The sequence below is a fragment of the Neolamprologus multifasciatus genome, chromosome 4 (assembly GCF_963576455.1).
Source record: "Neolamprologus multifasciatus chromosome 4, fNeoMul1.2, whole genome shotgun sequence".
Classification (NCBI taxonomy): Eukaryota; Metazoa; Chordata; class Actinopteri; order Cichliformes; family Cichlidae; genus Neolamprologus; species Neolamprologus multifasciatus.
The window spans coordinates 22,747,633-22,754,137 of record NC_140442.1 but is presented as its reverse complement, the minus strand read 5'-3'; the positions used below and the strand labels follow the sequence as shown (position 1 = coordinate 22,754,137).

At 38.9% G+C, this 6,505-nt stretch overlaps 1 long non-coding RNA gene and 2 pseudogenes across 1 annotated transcript; 1 reads left to right on the top strand and 2 right to left on the bottom strand.

Annotated features, from left to right (window-relative positions):
- The first annotated feature begins 804 nt into the window (after positions 1-804).
- Positions 805-1,937, top strand: LOC146520449 (RNA-binding protein 48-like; annotated as a pseudogene).
- Positions 1,471-2,521, bottom strand: LOC146520448 (calaxin-like; annotated as a pseudogene).
- A 2,427-nt stretch (positions 2,522-4,948) lies between these two features.
- LOC146520447 (uncharacterized) lies at positions 4,949-5,518 on the bottom strand. Its single transcript, XR_014873590.1, has 2 exons — positions 5,395-5,518; positions 4,949-5,157 (listed from the first exon to the last, which is right to left on the bottom strand). It is a non-coding gene; the product is annotated as an uncharacterized LOC146520447 (long non-coding RNA).
- Positions 5,519-6,505: the final 987 nt, after the last annotated feature.

The following is a 6,505-nucleotide window of genomic DNA, read 5'->3' as shown; positions in this document are numbered from 1 at the left end:
CTCATAGTCGATCGATGTGGTCTGTGTGTGCCAGGCCAGCAGTCAAATCAGTTAAGGTAAGAAGATGCCTCTGTTTAGAAATATATGACCAAAAGAGGGTATCTTAAGGTGTGAGACGCCCCCTGCTACAGGGGAACGTCACTTACATTGTTGTTAAAAAAGCATTTGCTCCCTTCCGAAATTTTATGGACTCCAGTGAACCACAGTGAGATCCATTAACCACAATTGGAAAAGAACTTGTAACAGTGGTGAACCTTACCAGGAGTGGCTGGCCTACCAACATTCAGTGCATCGATGACTCATCCAGGAGGTCACAAAAGAACCCAGAACAACATTAACGAACTGCAGTCCTCACTCGCCTCAGAGTTCATGATTAAATAATAAGAAAGAGACTGGACATAAATGGCATCTATGGAAGTGTGGGTTAAACAGTCCAAAATGTCTCCACAGAAATGTGCCACCACTGTACAATGTACAATATGGACAATAAATATAGCCACTATTTACAGTTTTCACACAAACATTTTCGCACCAGTGTACCGCAGTGAAGTGTTGCATTATTTGCAGGTGTACACCATAAATTTAGAGAGTCGTTATCTGATGGTTCAAGGGGTCCCAGAAATTGAGGTTATAACTTAGTTGATTCAGCTGTTTGCCCTCTATGGAGCTGTAGAGGAGTATAGGCCCCTGGATGAGTATCCTGCAGAGGTCTACTTTGTAAAGTACCAGAAACTGTTCACTATGCCTGAAGTCTGAAGAACCTTCGGAATAATTTGGTTTCATTTCGGCTCAGCAAAGCGACACATGGATGAGAAAAGTTTCTATGGTGGTGTGGTGCATGTGTGCTAAGTCCGTATAATTTTAGATTTTGCTTCACAAAATCCACCACTCCAATAAACAACAACTTAGTTCCACCTTAGTCTGAGCAAGCCTAAGCTAAGATAATCACACACTTTTCTTTTAATTTGACTAGGATCTTTTTAAATGATGTTGATTTGTACACAGAAAGAGGACAAGAGGAGCCTTCTTCATCAGAAAAAGCTACCACGTCAGACGACAACAACCTCACACGCAAACAAACCTCTGGAAAGGACAATACAAGGGAGACTTCAAACATCAGCTGCTATTTAGACTTTACTCTTCTGCTATTACCTCCCCAAGAACATCATTACTATGGACCTAAAAGTCAACATAGGGTTTTACTGACAGAGGATAAAATAGGGACTTTACACAATACCTGTGCTGACACAGCGAGAAGGGGGTTCAAGGTGCAAATGGACCTTCTCAAAAAGAGACAAGCAGCACATCAGACCACTGCAGTCAGATTTCTCCATTGGACCACACACTTGGGAGAACCCTAAACGCAAAATGGAAGAGGCTGAGGAGCACTCCATTACTGTTTCTGGTCATAATGAGCTTTTGATTGGGCCAAAACTACCAGAACTATCCATTTTTTTTATTTAACAAATTTTACATCACAGCACTGCCGCCATTGAGGTCAATATTAGGAATGTTTAGGCTGAGTATGCAGGTATGTGATTTCTTTATTCTTCCATTTGCTCCTGAAATACACTTCCCACAAACATCTCGACTCTATGAAAAAATAAGAAAAGCAAACTGTCAGATTGAGAATTTCTGAATTTCTGAAATTTAAAGAGCTTAGCAACTTCTCATTAAAGATTACCCTGAAATCAGGAAGTCAGTGTCCAAAAGATTCCAGCAATAGGTTCTCATCTTTCACAACCTTTTCAAAATATTTAAAAGACACATTGGCATCAAGATCATAGTTCTGTGGGAGGAAGCACCGTTGGCAGAGCTGGTAAATTATTTACAGACCTGAGAATTTTTTAAATAGTTTTATTTTTTGGAAAACCACGTGAAAACAGTTTTATCTGTGCAGCAAACAGCTCACCATCTTTTTCAGTATGATCTCCACCAGGTCTTTGATTCCTTCGTCAGGGTCCTCATTGGGCCATCTGATGAGCCTCTCCTGCAGAAAATTGAGCATCTCCTCTCTAGAGATGGCATTGTCACCATTCAAGTCGTACATACTGAAGCAATCTGAGCCATGCCAAACATAGGAATTTGTTTTAGGCAGATAAGCTACACGTGTGAAGGTGTGAGAGTGAGCCTAAGCAAAAAAAGTAAGATTGAGGAATTACATTTAATTTTTTCATCCAAGGTGCCCCGAAGAAAAACAGGCAGTCCCCTCAATCCACTCTTCCATGCCGACAACGCCGTCTTTGTCAAATGTAGTGAAGACTGAATGACAGACAGTTACACTCACAACATGTCTTGGATTTAATTATAGATTTTAATTGTTCGTATTGAAGAAATTGTTCATTCCCAACTCTGTACTCCTGGACAAACGTACTGAAGGATATAATTTAATCATTTTGAAAGAGCTGGTGGAGGTGAGTGGACAGGGCTATTGTATAATAAGAATTCCGGGTTGTGCCAAATTGGAGAGTATTTACAGGGTGGTAGTGATGATTTGGAGATTTAGTTTACTTGCCACCATTTTATTGACATTTTACTATAAATAAATATAAGTAACTGTAAACTGAATACCTCTACCTGTGATCCTGTCATCAATCAGCCCAAAGATGCTGTGCAGTATGCTTAGGAACTTCCCACTGTCCAGACTGTGCACTGCTCTTCGAGAGTTGTCAGACTCCACCGTAAGCAGGTTAAAGTTAACATTTAAAATTGTGTTTTAAACATAAAAAGCTACAAATATTTTAGTAAATGTTGTAAAAATGACTCGAAAAAACATGTTTTTGTAAGGTTTTGAGCTAAAAGTGGAAAAATGTTGCTGTTGATGCCAGCATGTTTCAGTTTACAGACGGCGCCCCATAATGAAGAGCACTAAACTACCGCTATAACAAAGTTAGCCAAGTTTAGCCCGGAGATTTTCCGATTCAGATCGATTTTAGCTTGAATAAAGCGATATCGAATCATTAAATCCTGAATTGATTTTTTATAAATGTATTTTGCCAGAAACACCAGAATCTCAGGTTAAAGCTTACAAAACTATTTCAACAACCACCAAACAGCTAAAAAAGCAAATGCGAGCATGTATACGGATTCCACACAGAGATGTTAAAACAAAGCGGCCCCGATGGCGAATTTCGATAAGTGTCCACAAATTGCTGTAACTAAAAGTCCGATCGCTACCAAACTTCACAGGCATGATAACACTCACGCACAGAAGAGATTGATATGCCTATTGACAGGAATCGTCAAAGCGCCACCTAGTGGGAACAGGAAATGTCATGTCTTATACTTTGGTGCACTGCTCCTCAAAGGTTGAGCCCATCCACCTGGAAAGCGGTGAACATTAACATCAGTCCATCATAGTGCTTCAGTGTTAAAATTGTGAGTTTATTAAACTGTGCACCCTGGTGGAAAGGCGATTTGCTATGAAAAAGAAAGTAGCGTTTGAGGGGCTTGGAAAGCTCAAAAACTCTTGAATTTTGAAACAAACCTCCAATGTGAGGAAGACTTTCTTGTTATATGGTCGTTTTCATGGAATATTGCAAAATAGCTCCACAGCACCCCATACAAAATTTCAAAACACCACCCCCTACTCTATGTTTCATCTATGTGTCTTAAATTTGGCAGGCTTATGTAAAATGCCAAGATGTTTTCAGGCCTTGTACTTTAACGAACTCCTCCTAGGGATTTAATCACATTCACGTGATCTTCAACGGGTGAAATCTAAAGACCTTGATGGTGCTAAATTGCAAAGCTTTTCACGTTTTGTGAAACCATGTGGTCATGGCGACACGTCGACCTTCAATCACAAGATCAGAAGAAGCATTTAACTGTTGTAACTAAAAGATACGCTTGGCTTTCCCAAAACTTTCCCAAACTTAACAGGCAGTATGAGAGTCCAGCCCCAAACCGATTCATGTGCCATTTGTCAGTAATGGTTAGAGCAGTGCCTAGTGGGAAGAGGAAATGCAAAGTGGGTTATAATCATCATTGAACGAGATAAAATTTTAACTGGTGGTTCTACTCATGATATGTGTCAGTGGGACATCAGATTGGACGGTAATCTCCATCGCTGCCTGCTGGGCGTAGGTGTTGGTCTTAGCTTGATGCGCTGGGGTGCGAGGGCTCTCTCGTCACTGCTTGCAGCTTTAATTCTATTTATTTATTTTTTACATTTACTTCACGAAAAATTAATCAAATATAATAATACATAGATAGACATACATTAAAATATATTTATAGAAGGTCATAGCAGTTACTTTTTAATATAGCGCTCTTTTACCTAATTTCTACTTTAACAATATCCCTACATAGAATCACTGCCAATAAAAAATGGTATGGTCTCACTTTTTATGGCAAACCTCATCAACCCAAACCTAGTTGTTTAGGTTTTTGTCAATAATTGCTCACTTTAAAAATAACTTTTAAAACTTAGTACTTAAATTAACCCTTCAACAACTCTGCTTCACAATTCTTATTCAAAAATCAATGAATATCACTAATATAAAAAAAGCAAACAACAAACTTTTGTAACAGCTTTGCTTTGTTTGGCAGAGCTTCCATTTTAATTAAAACTCAGACAAATTCTGCGGAAAAATGGGTAATATATGATAATATATGCTGTAGGGGTGGGGGAAAAAAATCAATACTGTGTATCATGATATTTTGTTTGCTAATAATGTATCAATACAGGGACAGCAGAAATCGATATTTTGTTACAAAAAAAGTTTTTGTGGACTGGAACATGCTCTGACTTCAGAGCATGCTGATCAGCTCCTTTTTCTGAGCAAGAATCCTGACATTCCTTCACTGTCCAAATGTGTTTAACTTTTTTTTTGGCAGCAATAAACATGACAGTTTACTTATTTTAATTTAAGACATGTTTTATTTTAATTAAGTTTAAAACTTTTTTATTTAATGTAAAATTTTATTTTGTTTTAATTTACTTTCAAATTCTTCAGTTGCTGAAGGGGCTGCATAGTTTTCATAAATTGCATAGTTCAGAATAGCTATAATTGTACCAGATGGTTGCATTCAGTTAAGTTGGACTAGACTGTAATACAAACCGTTTAGTTTGTCAACAAAAAAACTGACTCAAATGAGAGAAAGACTGAGTGTGAGACTTTGATATTAGATAAAATGAATATTGATAAAGTTTACCTTTATGTCTCCAAAAGTTGATTCTGTTCATCTGGACGTAGCGTTTTCTGGGAGAAACGTTTCATCACTCATCCAAGTGAGTCCAGCTGACTGCAGGTTTCCCCTCAGCTGAGACTGAAGAAGTCACTTGGATGAGTGACGAAACGTTTCTCCCAGAAAACGCTACGTCCAGATGAACAGAATCAACTTTTGGAGATTTATTTTCCTGGATGATTGAGAATGCATCAAGACGTTTACCTTTATGTACAGAATCTGAATATCGCAAAATATTTTAAAAAATTGCAATAATATTGTATCGTGCGTTAAGTATTGTGATAATATCGTATCATGGGATGTATGGTGATTCCCACCTCTAATATGCTGATAGGAATGGATGACGGTCTTCCTCTAAAGTTAGGCCTTGAATGCTGTTCAACCCAGCAATATTTAAATTGCATTATAATCCTTAGTTCCTATGATGTTTCACTCAGACCCACAAATGTTAATTTATGGTGTCAAAAGGAAAAGTTGGGGTTTCAACTGAGTCATGGGATTCATCTGCACAGGTACCAAAAATATAAAATACCTGAACTGTGAGAGACTTACACTTGCACAGAATTATAACTTTGATGGGAATATGAGTGAGACGATAAAGTCATGGCAGATGTGCCATAAAATTAAGTTCAATTGGATGCACCATTTGCATCATAGCAGCATGACAGGCTTTAGGAAATGTTTAGCAGGAACATGAAGTGTGCAGGCAGCTAAAACACAAAAAGACTGAAGGAAAGCCGGGTGACCTGAGATTATAGCTGCTTGGATTTGGCTCTTTAGCCGCGGCACAGTTAGCTGCAGTATTAGCAGTGGGAACAATGGTACCTCTCACCGGCCTGTTTACACACCACAGTAAATCCATATGAGCAGACAAATGTCTCGCACACGTCCCAGGGGCCAGACACAAACACACATGTTGCAGTTTCAACTCTTTCATATTCTGCCCATTGGCCACAAACCCTTAAAACAGAGAGAGATACAGGTGGAAGCAATAATTCCTACACCTTTCCACCTTCCTCTTCATATGAGCACCCCTCTTTATGTCTTTAATATCTTTCCCCATTTTGTCCTCCACTTTTAAACTACATCTGTCTAATTCCCAGATGATGTTTGTATTTGTCTGTTTAACTATGTCAACACTCCACAGGTGGCTGTAGTCACGCTGGGGACACACACACACAAATCAGTCTATCCCTCTAGCCATCGTGTACAGCTGTTAGTGTGATTATGTGATTATGTGATTATGTGGGTGTATCTTTTATTCAGCTGGTCTCAGGGGCCGTGGAGCCCCTGAGACCAGCTGAGTGTGCTCACA